Raw genomic sequence first — 20,761 nt, 5'->3', positions numbered from 1 at the left:
GCATGTTTTCACTGCTCTTGCACTCCTCCACTGTAAGAATGGAGAAAATTGTAATCTAGTGGTAGTAGTACCTCCTTTCGCCGAAAGCGTGGGACATCCAGCAGTCCTACCACCTCAGTAATAAAGACCAATGATCCATCAAATCACATAGACCCAGCAGTAAGTTGGACGGACGAAGCAACCATCACTCTTACGCTAGTGAGAGGTCGCGTCCGCTCTGCCCGGGCATGAATGCGGCACCGATTCTTTTGAGCGGTGCTGACCGTTTCGGGTGGGAAGCACGTGCGGGCGATGGAGGGGCTTTGGGTGGGCCAGGCTGGTCAGGAGTGGGCGTGGCAGATGTCCGCATGTCCCTACCAGACACGCCCGGAAATGAGAGGATGCACCGACTCTCGCGGCTAAAATCGTACACTACACACCATCTCTCTATAGGAGTAGGTCGATCTGTCACACTCTCTAACACACACATGCTGTTAAACACACACACACACACGCACGCACCTTGGTCCCATTGCACCTTCTAACGTGACTTACTACACCTAGACGGAGGGAGTGGTAAGTATACGATATACGGTGGCACACTGACTTAAGTCGAATACAAGTGCCCAAAATTTGTGTGCATGTTATAATAAGGATTCACTTAAAATAGTACGTGAGCGAACGGAGGGATCAATTGGATAGTGTTCCCGAGAAGTAGCGAGATGTGTGAGGTAAGATACACCGCTGGCGCTTTTAATTTTTCTTATTAATTTGTTTGTTTCGCCCTCTGACTGGTGGGACCCAACGTACTACATGGAGAGAGGTAAGGTGACTAAGGCTGCATTATTTCTGCACCACTGTGGATAGTCTTACCACCAAAGCCACATGACACGATTATGATTGAAATCCCAATGACTCCCACACACACACACACAAAAAACACGGCATGCTTGTCACACGAATGCAGGAATGTAGAAAAGGTTATTTTCCTCTCATTGAACATAACGGGAGGGTTGTGTAGCTGGTTAGCCTGTTCGCTCATCAAACTTGAGGTCTCGGGTTTGATAACTACACTTGAGCATAATTTTTGCCAGGAGGATTCTTTGACTAGTCAAAATGTTTTCTAGGGTTTGCATGCTTCACACTCTCTCTCCAGTATATTTATACACGCTGGAGCCTCAGCGCTTGTAATTGCTCTCTTCACACTCTCTCGCCCTCTCCCGCTGGAGCCTCAGCGCTTGTAGTTGCTCTCTTCACACTCTCTCGCCCTCTCCAGATCTAAACAAGACATCCAATCAAAATGTTTTCTAGGGTTTGCACGCTTCACACTCTCTCTCCAATATATATATATATATATATATATATATATATATATATATATATATATATACACGCTGGAGCCTCAGCGCTTGTAGTTGCTCTCTTCACACTCTCTCGCCCTCTCCCGCTGGAGCCTCAGCGCTTGTAGTTGCTCTCTTCACACTCTCTTGCTCTCTCCAGATCTAAACAAGACATCGTTGGCCTCTCTCTCTCCTCTCACTGCTGCTCAATGAGCCAGTAGGATCTGTCCGCTGGGAAGGTAAGGAGGCTTAACGATGTCGTTGTCGGCGAGGGTGGGAATCCACTACCGGCGCAGCTGTTCACTTTCCACCCTGCGGCGGCGCGGGAGGGCCTCCGACCCCTTCTTCTTCGCCGTCGTCCCGTCGCCCACCAAACCACGCCCCGAGAACCTTAAGGTATATTTTACTTACTCCACATGCATTGCTCTAGCTGCATGTATACCATGAATCTAGGACGTGGTTCAAAGAGGAAAGGAGTGGGGGAAAGTAGTGGGAAAGTTGTATATAGCATGAATCTAGGACGTGGTTCAAATAGGAAATGAAGGGGGAAAGTTGTATAGCATGAATCTAGGACGTGGTTCAAAGAGGAAAGGAATGGGGGAAAGTAGTGGGGAAAGTTGTATCGCATAAATCTAGGACGTGGTTCAAAGAGGAAAGGAAGGGGCCAAAGTACTAGTTCAAAAAGGAAAGGAAGGGACAAGGCTATAGAGTTTGAGCAGGACTAGATTTGCTTCGCTCACATAGGAAAAGGTGTTTAAAGATAACAAAACTGGGACCAACACAAATATGCTCCTTGGTTGTTTTTTCTTTATTGCAACAGACTGTGCATGACCACAGTACATCGGTAGATGCACATGGTGCTGGTGCGTCCACTGTCCCATGCAACTCATTAGCTGTTGTTAAATATAAGGCCCTATTTGGTTAAAAACTCCCTAGTCCCTACCTGCTTGGTTCCAGGGACTAAACATGGACTAGAGGTTATTAAATGACATGCTAAAAGACCATGTTACCCCTAGTAATGAACTAATAGAAACAAGGTGCGATGCGTGGCAGGGGCAACTGTTGGAAAAAGTCCCAAAAAGACTCCCTCGGGGTCTTCTTTCTTTAGTCCCAAAAGCCCACTTTTAGTCCCTAAAAGTCCCTCCTGTTTGGTTTAGATGGGACTGACACGGAGTTTTTTTAGTCCCTACACCAAAATATCCCTGTAAACAAACACCCTCTAATAATGTCGCGGGAAAATTGATGCAATGCCATAGTTAAAAGCAACATACATGTTTAACAAATTGTATTGTTAATATAATCTCTATGTTAATATTAATCAATGCCGCCGTTTGAGAAATGCTACTGTCTTGCTTTCTTTCCCATTTAGATAAGGTAGATGCTTCTTTTTGTTGGCTTCTGTGTCATCCACCGTTATTGACCACTAATTGTTTCCTTTGCACCTCTGTGTAAACAGGATTATCTGCTTCACCTCGTTGCCATTGTGACCTTTTGTTGCACTGCACAAAACACTTTTGATTTAAGAGTGTTTTGTGCAGTTCAACCAAAATGTCACACTGACAACGTTGCTTGATTGCTTGATCTTAGTGGAACTGCACAAGAGGATATCTTACTTCCTATCCGTTAAGGCGAATTTGGTTCAGATCTTCTTCTTGTGAGTTGTTTGAATTCCGCATCATGAGAGGTCTTCTTATTGAACCAAGTGATGAAGGGGAAGAACAAGCGGAAGAAAAACAAAAATCAACTCCCAGTGCTGTAATGAAGCATTGGAACTATGATGACACAAGTAATGATATAGTTTTGCATCTTAATTTATTGCTATGGCTGGAATGAGCAATTGTTTTGCCACTGATTTGATGCCATACGTAATTATCTCTACTTGTGCAAACAGGGATCTTCTTTGAAGATACCATATGTTTTAGTGGAACTGCACAAGAAGATGTTGGAAACATTAAACTAATCGAGGAGTATATAGTAAGCATGGCCACCCCCGTAGATAGCAACAGATGGTTCCAGGGAAGTGCTTCATCTGTATGCTCTACACAATCAGCCTCCTGACAAAGGTTGGTACTCGCCCACTGATTTCATCCATATGATTGAGCTTTGTCATCTCTATTGGTGTTGTGCTACTGTTTAGATACTGTCATGAAAAAGTGGTATTATCCTTGAGACGTGCTTCATTTGTGCTGTTTTAAATATTTCCTTTCCTTTTTTTCGAGCAAACAAGGATGCTAGCATTTAGTAGTCCTCTTGTCTTTGCACAACAGGATCATCTTCCTCTGAAGAAGGATATGGAGTACGTGAAGTGACTAGTTCCGATTATGCCAGGATGAAGAAGCCATGTCTATCTTCTCATCAGAAGGAGCAGTTGAAGGATGGTTACATTACTCCCCACAAGACCAAACTAACTTCAGCTCAGAAGGACTAACAAATCTCCATTTTTTTGCTGTGATGCGCGAGTACAATGTTGTTCTAGGATTCTTTCTGGTGAGTTCCATTTTTCTAAAAGTGTGCTCTACATGGACCATGTATGTGTCTGTTGAAACTGTCAATTCATAGTATAGTTGATTTATACTAATCACTTTTTTGTATTTGTGCAAACAAGGGTGCTCAGCTTGATTTCAATGGGAACTGCACAAAATGTTCATGAATACATCGAATCATTCATTTCCACCACAAAAAGGAGGTGCCCATAAGTTTAAGGCGTTGCAACATATAAGGGCGAAATCATACAAGCTACGCGCGAATTTGGTTGATTTTGGTGGAACTGCACAAAAAGAACAGCTGGTTTATTTAGCATGAGGTGCCATGTCAATGTCTGAACTGATGGCAACCCTGCCCATTCCACAATCCTAGGCATTTGATATTTTGGAATGGGACAACCTTGTCAAATTTTTCTCATTGATTTTAGCAAGATATGTGTTTGATATTTTCGAATGGGACGCCCTTTGCTGTCAGCAGCGTCGATCAATTTTTTCTTTATTCTTTAGTTGTGAAGTAAATATTGCCTCTGACATGTGAGTCGCTGAGATGCATAATCATCGATTGTTTTGAATGTTCTCTATGAATTGCCAGGCCTGTGTGTTTGATTGCAATGTACAGAAACGCTAAAAAGCTGCTCAAACTCTTTGTACTCCTTCTGTTCCTTTTTACTTCGCATATTCTAAAAGTGCATACTTTTTTGTATAAGATTGGTCAAAGTAGAGATACTTTGACTGCAGACAAAACTTGTATGCAGACTAGAAAGAACCGGAGGGAGTACATGTGAAACTACTGCAAACGAGGTGATCACCCTGGGAATAATGCTAGTACATATTGTTTTGCGTGTTCATCAAATGCCAGTGATACAGGAATTCAAACTAATCAAAATAAATTCATTCATACACGGTCGGATTTCATATAAACATGCCAGATTTCATTACATTTCATACATTCTTCAACTAAAAAGGGGTGCGCTCGAGGTATAATTAATTAACCAAAGATACCCACCTGTGTCCCGCTGAGCCGAACAGAAACTTCAGTGACTTAACTGCAGGTGCAGTTGCGTAACTCACATGTGGCCTGTTGGGCCAACGTGTCAGTCAGCCAACTGCACCAGCAGTTAAGTAGAAGTAGCATTCTTCTCCAGCGTTGCTCTCCGACTCCACGTCGCCGCCAAGAAGCTAACCGGCCATCAATGGTCAACCCGCCTAGCTTGGCTTCAACTGGAGGGTAGCAGCGATGGCCTTACTTAGACCTGAGCGGCGGTGACCTACCGTGTTCTACTCTTCCTCGTTTTCTGTGTGGCGCGGCCTCGTTGGCAACGGGGCGGGGCCTCGGTGGAGCCGACGATGTCCTCTGTCTCATTGCCAGCGGGCGGCGCCTCAGCGGAGTGGTGGAAATCCTCCCCCACGTTGCCGGCAGGGTGGGGCCTTGGCTGAGCCGGCGATGTCCTCTGCCTCGTTGTTGGCGGGGCGGGGGCTCGACGGAGCCGGCAGTGTCCTTTGCCTCGTTGTTGGCACCGTGAGGCCTTGGCGGAGCCGATGGTGTCCTCTGCCTCGTTGTTGGCACCGCGGGGCCTCGGCGGAGCAGGGCCTTGTCGACGCAACCGGAGCGGGGACTCGTCGGAGCCGGCATTGTCCTCTGCCTCGTCCTCGGTCTCGCCAAACAGCGCCTCGCCCGCTTCATCGCCCTCTTTGCTAGACTCTTTGTAGGCGGCTGCAGCCTCCGCCACCCGCATGCAGTACCACCAGCGCTCGAGGCGGCCCTTACGGGTGGAGTGGTACGAGTCGATCAACGCCTCCTGCTCCGCCCGCTCCTCGGCGATCTGCTCCTCTGCCTGCAGGTGCTCCTGGAGGAGATGGTGGTTGTAGGCAGCGTCGGCTTGCGCCTCCCGGAACTGCTCCTCACGCATCTGCCTCACCCTGTCCATATATTGGGCACGGGCCTCGCCGATGGTCATGGTGCAATGCACCGGCGAGGATGGCACGGAGGAGGGGGTGGGCGCCGGATCATCGACTACCATGTTCTCCATTGGGACGTTGTCGTCCTCCGGCTGCCTGCTGGCCTGCCGGTCGGCAGCAATGGCTGCCATCTCCTTGTGGTCCGTCGTCCGCCCGTCCCAAGAGCGCTGGAGCGCGAGGAAGCCATGGTGGGTAGTAGTAGTGTGGACAGGAGAAAGGGAAAGGATGCGGATGACTGTGGCTATGGCCGGCGCAGCAGTTTATATAGCAATGGTGGGCGGGCGGCGGGACGGACGTGTGGAGCCGGAGTAGCCGCATCGGCAACCGCGTATCATTAATGTGTGCGGAAGATGGACGGACGGGGGGCACTTGTGTCATTTGAAGGCGGAGCAATCGCCTACACCGAGAAGCGGGGCGGCCGGCGCTGACTATTTCGTGCGGAAAGCACGCGCAGGCGAGGAGATGACTTTACTTGGAGAGGATGACAATGGAAACCCACCAGATCCATAGCCTCACGTACGCAAGTGCCTCCTTATTATATATATATATATATATATATATATATATATATATATATATATAAAATAAGGAAAAGCAAAGCTATTGTGTTTCTCTGGAAAGGTTGCAATCAGAGCCACACGTCCCTCGTTGGGATTTGGTCCCCGTGCTTTCCCTCTTTTCATTTTGTCTATTTTAGATGGTTGATAGTTATTTCCTCTCATAGCTAAAATGGTCCCATGATCCCCTATTGATAGACTACTAGAGCCAGGTAGTAGGCTGTCGAACGGCAGGGAGACAGTCCTCGGGCCGTGCGCTCACGGTTCCAGCCACGAGAGAGGTTCCACGATGCCGGACGGTTCCTAGCCCATGAGAAGTGCCATACCTTATTTTCTCGTCACATTGGTTGCATCCTTTTGACGGTCGCATATCTCCTCTCAAATCCTTTCGTGGTCATACCGTCGTCAACTCTTCCCCATCACTGGCTGGCCATGGCTTCCACCATGGCTATCGCCCCGTCCCTGCCCTCCGACGATCACCCTCCTCCCCAGACCCTCTGACGGACGAGGAGGAGGGATGAGCGTGCGTTGCCGGCCTTCCGGCCTCCCCTTTTCGTCGTCACCAGCGTTGCATCCCTTCCTCCCCCGTCAGATCCGGCGACGTTGAGCACGGGTTGCCTCCCTCCAACGCCGTTGCGACCTCCCCCTTCTCCACCAAGAACACCCCCCACGATGGGATCTAGCCGGTGACCTCGAGCTTGCCCAGATGCGGCCAAGATCCACCGCTAGCGCGGGCTTGGGCTCTCTTCCTTCCGATGCTCGTGGGCACCAGGTAGCCCGCGCGCGCGTGCTCTTCTTCCTTCCGGTCCTCGTGGTCGCCACACTAGGCCCTCCCTCAGTTCTCCAGCCAGCAACCGATCTTCCCCACCTCCACCTTCCTCTCACCGGAGCTGGCCTTGGCGCTCCACTTCGACGACGGCCAACCTCCCCCAACTAGACGCAGCGCGGTGGCCACGCACGCCACCTGCTCATCGCCGTGTGCCCCGTCCTCGTGCGATACGCTGTGTACCTTCTTCGGCCCGTCTCTTTCTCTCCTCTCCTGCAAGCTCTCCCTCCCATTGTGATGCTCTCTTCCCCGCACTACTACCAGCCGGAGGTGGTCGGGATCCGGCCGAGGAGGGGCTGCGCCGTTCACTCCAAGCGCGTCGGTGGCTGGAGCTCGACGAGTGGACGACGGCGTCGCAGGGAGAAAAGCCCAACTCTCCACAGCGGAGCAGCAGCAGCACCTCGTCCTCGATGTCCTCTGCTCCGACGTTGTCATCGCCATGCTCTGCTCCGACGAGTGCCTTGACATCTGGGTGATGCACTTGCACGCGATCGATGGTCCACTCTGCAGGTGAGAAATACGTGACCCAAGCCCATGTCTATCTACAATGGATCTTGTGGCTATAGCATCACATGTGATTGATTATTGTAGAATTAGGTGCTGCCTTTTTGCCCATGAATTTGGTGATTAGTTTGGTGAGGCCAGAGATTCCTCAATCCCTGCCCCGCCCCTCTGCTGTGTGCCAGATGGGCTGCTCCGGCAGGCATGATGAGGTACTCAACGTGGGGATACGGCTGGCTGCTTCTTGGGAGGTTGCGAGTGGGGTATCCCATATCTCCACTTTTCCAGCCGTTCCTTTGCCCAGGTTTGTTTCTTCAAGCTAGGTGTGAGGGAGTTAGAAATTGATTCCTTTTCAGTCAAAACTGATTTGGTCTATGGTTTCAGTGAAATGTAGCAGACTGCTTGATGCTTGAAAGCTCTTCCCGCGGATGTCTCAGTTGCTTACCTTCTAGTTCCATGTTTGGCCATGAGATCAATGACAAAAAAATTGCTTCCGTCCTCAGTAAAGTAGTTCTGAAGCATAGTTCTGTGTTCTGTCAAATGCTGCGTGTAGAGTAAGAAAATAAAGGTAACGTGGTGCTCATGACCTTTTTATTGTGTGCCCTGGGAGAGTTTGCAATTCAGTTTATGAGAAAATGGAAGTGCAAGTACTTGTTCAATAGCATCAGTGCCAACAGAAGTGCAGTTCAGTTTGCAATTTTTTCTGTGGGGCATTCTCGCTTGGCTAGATTAAAACGGATATGTCCCAGTTTTACAGTTAGTTTGACTCACTAGCTTGGTAAGCCCCAGCTGTAGCATCGGAGATAATTGTACTACCAGGCTAATACCAACGCCACTCTGCTTTGGCTTGGCAACCACCAGCGGCGGACACCGATGGAGAGGTGGAGATGGCGGGCTCCCTGCACACAGCGAGCGGATCCTCGGCGACTTGTCACGGCAGTCATCAGATATGATCGACACAATGAACCACAAGTGTAGACCAAAGTGTTCCCGGTCACTGTTAGCTGTCCGCCGAAGTTTCCAATAGACTTGACTGCTTGGTTAGGAAAATCCATCGCGTCAGTTCTTATGTTGTGGACATGTTTCACATTTAATTTACTTGCAAACTTTAAGATTCCTAGTCATTTTCTGTGTCGTATTGAACATAATTTACGCCCCATCCAGCTGGGTAACCAATCCCTTCTTCGTCTGATCCTGAAGATAAATCATTAATCCGACGCGGCACGCTCGGCCCCGAAGGCACAGTCCCATGCCTATCCATCCTGCGCGCATCCACATCACGAGTAATCAGTCTTCTCGATGATTTTCATGTTTCCTTAATGGACTGTTTTATGTCCAAAAACACCGCAGCCACAACTACTCTGAAGACATAAAACAGCTTGTGAACGATGAAGCTTTGTGGTATATGCACACAGCCCCGCCTTAAGATGATAACATAAAAGTGCTCTGCCTATTAGCAGATGTTTGAACTTGAAAATGCGACTAGCAGACTGGGTAGGTGTAAAATGGCGACGATTTTGGAAAAGAGAATGTGAGGGTAGTTTGCAGTACACTCTATAGCTTCAAGTTACGAATTTGCCGTACGTCGCTCCACGGGATAACGACAATGGCATACTTGCATTCCGGTGACATAACGGTGCTGGCTATAGCTGCTCGTGAATGGGATCACAGACCACATCCATCTTTGCTATAGAGCATCGTTGAAAGGAGCGCGGACAGAATACGTGAGGCAATCTCTGATCCCAGGATTCCAGGGACCCAGGATTCCAGGAAGTCATTGTCGTTTGTCTCGGGGGTTGAGCATTGACTTAGGCCAACTCCACCACACGACCCTAAATCGTCCGGGGTCGTCCGTTTGGGATAAAACGGGCAAAACCAACGACCCAACGCGCAACCCCATCTTGCCTTTTTGTCCGTTCAGTGTCCACTTCGACCCCATATCCAGAGCAAACTTGGGATGGATTTGAGGCAAGGCGGACAGCCGCGGACAGCCCGTCCGCGTCCTCGCGGCCGCACATGGCCCGCATGGCAGCCACTTGCCCCTGCTTTTGTCCCCTTCCCCCCTCTCTCTCCTCTGTTGGACGCCGGAGCCGCCTAGGTCCCGGGCTTCGCCTGCTCCCATCCCAACCACCACCATGCCTCCCCCGCTGCTCGTCTTCGTTTGCCTCGTCCCGTTCGTTCTTCTTGGCGCGCCATGGCCGTCCGATGCGGGGGCGAGGCCGCAGCTTTTCGCGCTGCGGGCGCGCCAGATGCCGGCCAGGGCGCTGCCGCGGCAGCCCAACAAGCTGCGGTTCCACCACAACGTCAGCCTCACCGTCTCGCTCGCCGTCGGCACGCCGCCGCAGAACGTCACCATGGTTCTCGACACCGGCAGCGAGCTGTCCTGGCTGCTCTGTGCGCCGGCCGGCGGCAGGAACAGGTACAATGCGACGTCCTTTCGGCCGAGGTCCTCGGCCACCTTCGCCACCGTGCCCTGCGCCTCCGCGCAGTGCCGCTCCCGCGACCTGCCGTCGCCATCGGCCTGCGACGGGGCGTCGAGCAGGTGCAGCGTGTCGCTCTCCTACGCGGACGGCTCCTCCTCCGACGGCGCGCTCGCGTTCGGCTGCATGGCATCCGCGTTCGACTCCTCCCCGGACGGCGTGGCGAGCGCCGGGCTGCTGGGCATGAACAGGGGCGCCCTCTCCTTCGTCTCGCAGGCCAGCACCCGCCGCTTCTCCTACTGCATCTCCGACCGCGACGACGCCGGCGCGGCCACCACGGGGCGGCCAGGCGCGGGCGCGGCCACCGCGGGCCGGCGCGGCCACCGTGGGGCGGCCAGGCCTCGCCTCTCCGCGCCCAGCCGCTGCGAGCTTCCCTGCCTCCTGCGTGTTTGACAAAATGCCAGGCGGATATGTCACCCCGGACATAATATGGGGTGCGCTCGCGCGTTGGGCGCACTGACACGGCGACGACCCCAAACGGACATGGGCAACCCTATTGCCTTCCCAAACGGACGAAAACAGGACAAAACGGACGTCCGGATGGGGTCTTGCGGTGGAGTTAGCCTTATTCCGTTTATCTCGACAACCAGTTTTGGTTTTGGTGAGTATTTACCAGGACCTTGTGGTAAATATTCTTCCCTCTTTTTTAGTTTTGATTATATGGCAACACATGAAACTTTTTTTAACACAGTACAACCAAAGTCGCTCACACACATGAGCATACACTCATCCTATGAACGCACGCACAGACATTATACCCCTATGAGCACCTTCGAGAGACTGAGCGGGCATACCATTGTGAGATTTTACGAAGACACCTCAGTGGCCTCGCAGTCGATGAGAATGTCCCCTCTCACTGAACGAACATCGCCGGAAGCCAGAAATAAATCCAAAGAAATGCGAGCACCAATGTCAAAGTCTGGGATTTGAACCCAATGAGTTGGGATACCACTGTTCTCCTAACCATCCAACCAGATTGGTTAAAATAGATTGCAAAAAAGTGATGTGACCGATATTGCCTATAAAATGCAGCGCTAGGCCGGAGCAAGTTGGGACGACAATGACGGGCGGCGTGGAGGTGGTGCATACTTGGGGGCCAGCGATGATGGATGCGGGCATGCGGCGGTGTGACCAGATCCTGTCCTCAAGCGGTGCGGGTCGTGCGTGGCGAGCGCTACGGGGCGTCCGCCCCTTCCATGTCGGTCAGTTGGCGGAGGTGGCGGCACGATAGTGGTGGTTGGCCTCTCCTTCCTCTGCTCGTGTGGCTTGGACCCGTGAGCGGTGGTGGACCCTGTTAGATGGTGATCTCCACTAGCTTGCATAGGCGGCTGGTTGATGGTGGCAGCGGCTACCCGGGGAGGGAGGCAGAGGGGGCCTCCCGGCCTTGCCGTCGCCAAAATCTGGACGAGACAGATTGGTCGTGACGGTGGCCATATTCCTCGATGATGCGGTGGGGTGGTCTCGGAGGCACTTTTTCCTTCACCAGTCGGCGGCTTCCGTGTTCTGGAGCTGAAGTGTGGTCCCAGAGGCCGGGTCAACATGCCGGGTGGTGGGATTCGCGGTGGTCGTGGGCAGATCTTGTGGCTCAAGTGCGGGTTGATTTCCATGGTACATGTGAACCTACATTTTTAGATTGTTAAAACCATGCATACCCGCATATGGGAACCCTATTTTTTCTACAAGAAGCTTCCTATAGGGTGGACGTTGCACCTATCAACACCCTTCTACGGTATTTGTGTTGTTAGTGACCGAGATAGCAGTATATAGTAATATCACATCGTTAGATTAAAGGGGAACCTCCATTTTACATTGTCAGAACCATGCATAGCCCTTCCGAAGGCACCCTATTTTTTGAGTACGAGAACCTTCCTACAGGGCGGACGTTGCACCCACTGTCACCCTTTGACTCGCACTCTATCCCTTATATGTTGTGTGAGCGTTGGTCTGGATGACAAAGGATTAGAGAGAAAGTGATAGATACATAGATATATATAGATCGCACACGAACATGCATTCTAGATTGTTAGAACCATGCATGCGCGCATATGGGCACCCTATTTTTTTGTCTATGAGAACCCTCCTATAGGGTGGACATTGCACCCACCGACACCGTTCTACATGAGCAAGGTCTCCCGGGCATTGATATTTGTGTGGTATTGACATTGTAGCTTCTAATTGCTTTTGCTGGACCCGCACCACCGTCGCCTCCCGCCATGCGTGCCAGTGAGAGAAACCTTATCTCGGCCGACGGCAAGGAGATGTGTGGTGGCGTGCGCCGCCTACTCGACCTCCCCGTGGGAGCCACCCCAACACGGTTGTTGGTGCAGTGCAACCGTGATGAATTCTACTGGAGCCACGCCACCGTTGCTTCCTGTCGCGTGCGAGCTATCTCGGCCATCACTGACGACGAGGAGAAAAAGTGGACGCGATGGATGAGATGGATAGGACTCTAGCTACCTTGCGTAGGGTGAGGGGGAGGGGGTTGTTCTCATTAGGACTAGATCCAGCGATCGATTCCTTTGGGTTGACGTGGCGACACTTTCTGCCATACAATTTGGGTTGGTCATCCCACCAGTTCGTAGTTCGCTGCAAATTACTTGATAACCGACAATCTCTAGTTAAGATGTCTCGAAAAGAAAACTTGTCACGGCTCCATGATTATTTATCGCGAGGGGACGATAGAAAATTATCGGATTCACTGGGCCATAGTCAATGCTCACCACATCGTTAGATTAAAAGGGGGACCTCCATTTTACATTGGCAGAACCATGCATACCCCGCATGAGGGCACCCTATTTTTTGAGTATGAGAACCTTCATATAGGGCGGATGTTGCATCCACCAGCACCCTCCGAATCGCTCTCTATCCCTTATATGTTGCATGAGCATTGGTCTGGATGACAAAAGTTAGAGAGATAGTGCTAGATATATAGATATATATATAGAGAGAGGGAGAGGTTTTGTTTGTGAGTGAGAGAGTGGTATACTTTCATCGCATCGGTTAGGTTGCACGGGAACTTGCATTTTACATTGTCGGAACCATGCATACTTGCAGGGGGCACCCTCTTATGTGTAACGAGAAACTTTCTACATGGTGGACGTTACAAATTGACTAACATATTTAAAAAATAATATAAAATATAAAGGATAACATGACATATTTGGTAGATAGATACATAGATAGATAGATATATATAGAGGGGATTGTTTGCAAGTGGGAGAGCGGTAAAAAGTATCACCACATCGTTAGATTACACACGAACTTGCATTTTAGATTGTTAGAACCATGCATACCAGCATATGAGAACCCTATCTTTTGTCTATGAGAACCCTCCTATAGGGTGGACGTCACACCCACCGACACCCTTCTACATCGTCTGCATCGTGCAAGGTCTCCCGGGTGTTGATATTTGTGTTGTAATGGCATTACAACTTCTAATTGCTTCCGCTGGACCCGCACCACAGTCACCTTCCGCCGCACGTGCCAGTGGGAGAACCATGCCATGGTCACCAGCGAGGAGCAGGCCCGAGCTCAAGGGGGTGCAACCTGTGCGCCTGCACAGACCCCCCCCCTTCCAGGGGCCTCAAATTTTGTACACTTCAGTTAATGCTATAACCAGCGATCTGGGCCCTCTTGCCTACCGTCTTCAGTGTTTCATCTGAGGCCCTGTTAACCTCTATAGATGGGCCTCTTTGGTACGTACGCCTCATCTAGCGATCGATCGATCGAGACAAGCAAGGTGCGAGGCGCCTCTTCGTCTTTTCGTCTGGCACTCGTGGGCATCGGCATGATATGGCGGCAGGTTTGGGCTCCTCTAAACCCCAGTCCTCCTTCCTTCTTCACAAATCTTCTTCTTTCCAACACGGCAAATCCTTTTCAAGAATCAAGAGGGCCGAGGGCAGGACCAAGAGTGGCTGAACGACAGCCGGCAGGGAGGACCTGATTCAACTGAAGGAAAGGAAAATTGAGGCCATCTCCCAAATTGATCCCATGAGCCCTTGACTTTGAGTTTTGATTTCCGCCCGCTATTTAGTTCTATTAAAATCTTATATTCCCTTTGATCTATATTAATTGTCACACACTCATGGATCGGAGGGTGTAGTTAATTTTATTCTTTTTTTCATCTATTAGGCGTCTAGTATTGCAAAGAACACTAAAAGAGTTTAAGTAAAGAACCAACGACTATAAAACCAACAATATGTACGATTCTCTTGATAATTTCTATTGGTATGTAAAATTTTATGATATGTTTATGTAGTGTTTTTTCATGAGATAAGATCCATTTTAGAGGTTCACACGGGGCCTCCAATTTTGTCGGCTCGGCCCTGGCGAGGAGATGTGTGTACACGTGCGCCTCTAGCTCGACCTCCCCGCGGGAGCCACTCCAACACAGCTGCTGGTGCAGCGCAACTGCGATGAATTCCTCACTGGAGTCGTGCCACCGTCACCTCCTGGCTCTTGTCACGTGCGAGCTACCTCTGTCACCGTCGGCGACGAGGAAAAAAGTGGACGTGATGGATGGGATGGATAGGACTCTAGCTACCTTGCGTTGGTGAGGGGGGGGGGGGGAGATAAGGTCATGGGGGAGGGGGGTCGTTCGCGCTAGGACTCGATCCAGCGACTGATTCCTTTGGGTTGACGTGGTGACGCTCTGTGCCATACGATTCAGGTTGGTCATCCCACAACCAGTTTGTAGTTCGCTGCGAGTTCCTTGACGATCGCTAGTTAAGATTTTCCTAAAGCTGGAGAGAGGTCTCGTGTCGCTCGCGCCAAGCCCGAACGCCGCGAGCCTCCGCGCCTCCCGCCGGAAAAGCAACCCCGCGCGAAGGAGGTGCGTCGGGGCTCACCACCCCAGCCCGCACGCGCGCCGCGACCGAGCAGCTCGCCGCGCAGCTCTGCTTCACCTCCTGCCTGCGCGCCCTCACTGGCCACGACGCGCCGGCCTCCGAGCACCGCCGCCAAACGAAGAAGAAAGCCCCCCGCGGCCCCAACTCCAGCCGAGCGTGAGCAGATCCCGCCGCCGGTGGGGAGGGAAGGGAGAGGGGGGATCGAGGGGCCGGCGGCTAGGGATTGAGCACCCGGGTCGCCCGCGGGGGAGCGACACGTCACGGGGGATCGAGGGGCCGGCGGTGCGAGGCTTCAGGAACGGTGTTGCCTACCTCGTCGGAGTGGATATGCGCAACGTCACGGATGAAAATCCTGTCCGGTTTTTGGCCGGCCGGCGTCGATGGCACCCGTGGGTGTCGTTCCCCTCTCTGGAGGCGATGTCGAGTGCGTCGCCATCTCCCTCGTGATTGGTGTTGGCAGTTGTCTCCGGGCGAAAGCCTTGGTCCTCTGGAGCAGCATGTTGGCGGCGTCTGTGACGTCGTTTCTCTGTTGGGAGCATCATGCAAGGAGACGGAGCTTCCTGTTGGCGCTCCTCCGGTGTTCGTCGTGACCCTGGCCGCTCTCCTTCGACGCTATGTATGGTCGTCGCGGATGAATCCAAAGGAAGCTGGAGTTGCTGTTCTTCGGAGGTGTTCGGTGTCGATCAAGACGCGGCGAGGTGTTTTGGTTTTGGGCAGGTTTTTCCGTGTTGTAGTTGTGATGTCGTGTGTTCTGTCCTGAGAATAGCCGGATGTGTTGTTGTGCTACGCTCGTTGTTCGCAGCGAGTGGTAGGTGTCATGTACTAATTTTCTCTCCTTCTATAAAGCTATGGTACGCAATTTGCGTACCCTCGAAAGAAAAAGATTTTCCTAAAAAAACTCGTCAAGGCTTCATGATTATTTACCGCGAGGGAAAAACTACCGGATTTACATGTGCTGGTTGCGTGCTGGTTGCTCGTCAGATTGTTGCAGTCTATTACCACCATGCCTTCACGAGTCACTTTAGATCCAGTTTCTTTTGATTTTTTTATTTCATGCCAAAGTATAGTCTACTCTCTCCATTTGCATGTGCACGCGGCTGGGTAATGGAGACTTGCGGAGGTTCCTCGGCTTTGGAACCGAGACGAGGCAGAGCTGCTGGAGCACATGGCGATCTGGTGACAAGCTGAGTAGGAAAGTGGTTGACTCGTTTGACTGCTTGCTATGGCTCGTACGTATCTGCTAGGGGTGGATGCACCTGTGGCTAGCTTTCCTTCAGCTTGTACGCTCCAACAGGTGTATCCTCTTCAACAACACCAGCCCTTGACCTGCTTTATGATCTCGTTTATCTTCATTGTTAGTAATACTACTCTTGAGAACTTTAGGTAAGTGTGGTTAGCGTATCATGTCCTCATCATACATGACCAAAATAATTAGTTGTCATTTGCATTGGATTAAGAGTACTATGAGTGCAAGTCCTTGCTACAAATTGTACTATGTACGTACCTGCTGCCAAATACTACTCCCTCCGATCCACAATAAGCATCGCAGTTTGAAACTAAGATTAAACTAACCTTAGTATAAAAAACTACAGCACTCGGAGGGAGTAGTAGTTAGTATTAGAGTCAGATTAGGCTTAAACAGCGATCAAGCTTGCCGTGTAATTAGATTAGAAAAGTGTTTCTGTTAGCTAGGTGGTGTCCGTGAAGAACTTGGTTTTGTGGGTTGGTTGGGTCGGCTGTGTGTATATATATATGTATAATATATATACAGCCAAGGCACAAACTTGTGACATGAAATATTGAGAAGAGAATTGAAGAGAAAAATAGGGTCATAAGCTTGCCGTGTAACCTGATTTATTAGCTGCTACAAATACAGCGAGATGATTTTCCGCACTGACCAATGTCGACCATACTTGGCCTCGACAGCGCCAGTGCCAGTTAATGCCCCCCCCCCCCCCCCCCCCAAATACTCAACCGAAAGAATAAGCATGCACTTTTTCTTCACAGTCAGACGGACTAAGTTGTTTGGCGCGGTTCAAGGTACTGGAAACAAAACTAGTATATTCAGCAGAAAATCTCCCGTTCATAATCAAAGCGGCCGAACCATTGATAATGGTGGAACTCCGGCTTCCGTTGCTCGCGCCACCATCTCCCAAACCCTCCATTTTCCAATCAGACGATAGTAGTAGCGGTAAAGGACTGCAGGCCAATCAATAGCTGGATGGTGGTGGTACTGATTACACGCACGTACTGCTGTTTGCGCGGCCGAGACGAGTTACAATGTACACTCTTTTCGGATGCATGGCAGGGCTTTTCGTCTACAAAAACGTCTTCATCACGCCCGAGTTTCATTTACTAGTCTGAACGGTGCTGAACCGTTTTAGTTTACCTAGACGAAAACGGCAGGGTTTACCTGTCTGGACCAGCGCGACCCAGTCCACTTACTAGTTCAGAAGGTGCTGAACCTTTCATTTGGCTAGAAGAAAATAACAGTTTTCACATGTCAGCACGCCGCAGCACAAAACTTTTGGTAAATGACCATGATCAGCCAATTCAGAAGGTTGCCCCAAGTAGCGCCTGTCCATCCCTGCCGGCTGAGAAAGGCGCCACACCTTTTGTCTCGAGTAAGCCTGCAAAGTCAGAGAGTAGGCTGCCATTCTGGGACTGCTCCTCTAGAAAGGTCCAGCTTACCATTCCTCTTCAGTCTTGGTGAAATTCAACAATTCGTAAAATTGGAACCTTATCCACCTAGAGATGCGGATCCCAAAGCAAACGAATGGTTCTGATAACAACCACTCGAGCTAGTGTGGATAGCAAATCCATCCTCTCTCTCTCTATATATATATACAGACGGTCTATTCTGCTAATATTAGCAGAATAACTATTCTGCACACCACTTCGGCACTGCACGCTCAACAGAAGCGCACTGCATCATTTTGACGACGAGCACTGCAATAGAGACTAGTGAACTTCTCGTCGGAAAAAATTGCACGCGCTATTTTTTCGGTACTGTTTTTGCTCTAATTTTTTAACCGTTTATCAGAATAAGGCATGTAACATACCATTGAAAAGCTATGGGTTAGGCGCAACTTCGACATGTTGAACACTTTTCGAGATTCCACACGGTTTAAGAGCAGTTTTGAAAATAGTGCGGTGGATGACGAGTGGCAGCGAGCGTTTTTTCGCGTTTTTTTTCTAAACCGCTTGTCGGAACGAAGCAAATGATACGCCGTTGGAAAGATATCGTCGAGGCGCATCTTTTTCATATATAAATCTTTCTCTAATTTATTACGGTTTAAGAGCAGTTTCAAATTTACTAAATCGCGGAACTCTGTTTTTCAAATGTTTTGAAATTTTCGGTACTGTTTTTGCTCCAGTTTTCTAACCGTTTATCGAAACGAGACATATGATACGCCGTTGGAAAACTACGGACAAGGAGCAACTTTCCTATGTTGAAATAGTTTTGAGATTCCTTACTATTTTTAGTTAATTTCGAAAATCGTGCGGCTGACTTCGAGAGGCAGCGGCTGTTTTTTGGCGAAATTTTTACGAATGGCTGGTCGGAATCATTCAAATCATACGCCGTTGGAAAGATATCGACGAGACGCAACTTTTTCATGTAGAAGACTCCCTCTAATTCCTTATGGTTTGAGAGCAGTTTTAAAATTACAGAAATGCGAACACTCTGTCTTTTGCGACACCCAAATCGCCGAGTGAATCGCATGACTTTTCTGTCTTTTTCTTAACTTCTTTAGCTTATGTGGACCACATGGTCAAAGTTAGTGAACCGCATGACTTTTCTGTCTTTTCCTTAACTTCTTTAGCTTATGTGGACCACATGGTCAACGTTTGTGAACCCCATGGTTAACACTAGAGAACTTCATTTTTGTTGGTGAAAGTAAACCCCGCGGAAAATCCTAGTGACTACTTTCTAAAATAAGTGGACTTCTTTCTGTGTTGTTCTCTTTTTTCTGGTTTTGCCAAGAGAACCACATAGGATTTTTACACCGAACCGCATCTAAGCATAATTTTTCATAAAGAACTTGGCCTTGCAATTCTTTTACACAGGTTGTACAGACAATTAACATAAAAGCCAGCAACTTTTTCTAACCCAGTGGGACTTCATCACTGGTTGAGCAGAACTGAGGCTGCACCTCGTCATTGAAGCGCATAAGGCATCAACTTGCAAATCAAAATCCAACTGCAAGGCCACACGCACCAAGCTACATCAGGTGCCCCGGCGCCCTGCAAGCTGGGGACTACTGGACTGCACTCGTGATAAAATTGAAGAGCATGAAAAAGAAAATTGAGCTGTGCCCGCGAGAAAAATGAAAATACACATAATTTTCATAGCCAAACTAACTTCACGAACAGGGGGGTGGTCGAATTGCATCGGCCGTGGGCTATGGTCGACAGTAGCACCCGTGGCTGCACGCACCTGTTGGTTGAGCTGCACGCCCCCGTGGGCAGAACTGCACGCCCCCGGGAGGGATGTAGGTGGAGGGGAAGTTGTGCCGAGGTTGCCCATGGATGGTAGCCTGACAGTAGGAGGAAGAGTAGGATGGGATTGCACGATCCAATTCCGGTGGCCAATGGCGGGGTTCCGGCCAAATCTCGTGGATCTGGCAGGGGGTGGTGATGCCCGGTGCTCCATCCAGGAGAGGTAATAGGGGAGAGGAGGGGGTTGTGGGCCGGCGACTCCGACGACAGAGGAGGTCGCGGGATCGACGGATCCGCCCATGATGTTTGGCAGAGGAGGCCGCGGGAGCCGCTCCTTCCCGTCTCTGACACGCAGGACCTCGCCGGCCCTGCCATCCGGCTACCACGCATGGGAGGGCGCGGATCCGTGAGCGGGGAGGGGTCGCGCTGCTCCCATGCTGTTGATGGTGGAACGCGGTGGCCGCGACCTGGAGCAGCGGCGCGCAGAGGAAGGAAGGGGCCATGGGGGATCCGACAACGGAGGGAGTTGGACGGGCGCTTGAGCGGCACCGGCAGTGAAAGGTGGAGGGTAGGTGGGCCGGACTGGACTGCATGCCACGGCCACTGGACTGCCATGCTCGCAGGTCATCCGTCAATGGCGGGTAGGGGGGCGGCACCAGGGGGAAGCTAGGGTCGGGATCCCGGATGTCCGCCGCGGAGCTTCAGTGAGCCGGCCACCGCAGTGGATCTGGACCGGGGCTGGCGGCGCCCTCACCCCCTCCCACCGCGCGCATCAGAGAGGGAGCAGAAGAGGTTGTAGTGGCCGGCGTGTGGTGGCCAGATCCAGGAGCGGTTCTGGAGGGGAGGTAGGGGCGGTGGCGCGGGAAGGTGGTAGGAAGGAGCGGTGGAGCCGTAGGGGCCCTGGTGGCGCTGGTGGGGGGAGGGGGTGATGGCCGGGGCTGTGGTGCAGGGAAGAAGGTGGGGGCGCCGCGCCGGGGTGTGATGGCCGGGGCGGTGGCTTGCTGGGAGGCGACGGTGAGGGGAGAAGGTGGGGTGGGGGATCGGGGAGAAGGTGGGGAGTGGGGTTCGCGTGGGTGTTAGCAGAATAAGCACTTCTGGTGTGCAGAATAACACTCTTAAGGGTGTTATCATAATAGACCCACCCTATATATATATACATATATATATATACATATATATATATACATACATACATACATACATACATATATATATATATATATATATATATATATATAACTATAATTTATTTTGCTTCCTCCTGGTTTCCTGACATCACGGTCCCACACCATTGTCAACCTATGTACTCCCTCCTTTCCGGTTTATAGGGCTTATCTCAAAATTTTAGT

At 50.7% G+C, this 20,761-nt stretch overlaps 1 long non-coding RNA gene across 1 annotated transcript; it reads left to right on the top strand.

Annotated features, from left to right (window-relative positions):
• Positions 1–6,654: 6,654 nt before the first annotated feature.
• LOC123112553 (uncharacterized) lies at positions 6,655–8,757 on the top strand. The gene is made up of 3 exons (XR_006455583.1): positions 6,655–7,654; positions 7,736–7,949; positions 8,030–8,757. It is a non-coding gene; the product is annotated as an uncharacterized lncRNA (long non-coding RNA).
• The last annotated feature ends 12,004 nt before the right edge of the window (positions 8,758–20,761 follow it).

The sequence above is a fragment of the Triticum aestivum genome, chromosome 5B (genome assembly GCF_018294505.1).
Source record: "Triticum aestivum cultivar Chinese Spring chromosome 5B, IWGSC CS RefSeq v2.1, whole genome shotgun sequence".
In the NCBI taxonomy this organism is placed as follows: Eukaryota; Viridiplantae; Streptophyta; class Magnoliopsida; order Poales; family Poaceae; genus Triticum; species Triticum aestivum.
This window is presented reverse-complemented; position numbering and strand designations above follow the sequence as displayed.